This window comes from Pteropus vampyrus, unplaced genomic scaffold, assembly GCF_000151845.1.
Source record: "Pteropus vampyrus isolate Shadow unplaced genomic scaffold, Pvam_2.0 Scaffold537, whole genome shotgun sequence".
NCBI classification, from domain to species: Eukaryota; Metazoa; Chordata; class Mammalia; order Chiroptera; family Pteropodidae; genus Pteropus; species Pteropus vampyrus.
Window position 1 is genome coordinate 67,764 of NW_011889318.1, and position 438 is coordinate 68,201.

Below are 438 nucleotides of genomic sequence, written 5' to 3' on the forward strand. Positions count from 1 at the left end.
CCACAGGAAAGCTTAAAACAAAAGATATTTTTTTAATTAAGTTTATTGGGGTAACGTTGGTTTATACAATTATATAATTTTCAGGTGTACATTATTATTTCACACCTGTATATTCTATTGTATGTTTACCACCCAAAGTCCAGTTTCCTTCAGCTACCATATATTTGATCCCCTTTACCCACTTCACCCTCCCCCTAACCCCCTATATTTGCCCCTTTTTACCCCATCTACCTCCCCACTCCTACCCCATCCCTCTGGTAACCACTAGTCTACAGTCTATGTCCATGAGTCTCTGTTTGTTTGTCCTGCTCATTTGTTGCTTTTAGGTTTATATCCCACACAGAAGTGATATTATGTGTTTTTCAACCTTTCTTGTCTGGCTTATTTCGCATAGCATGATTATCTCGAGGTCCATCCAGGTTGCCGCAAATGGCAGTA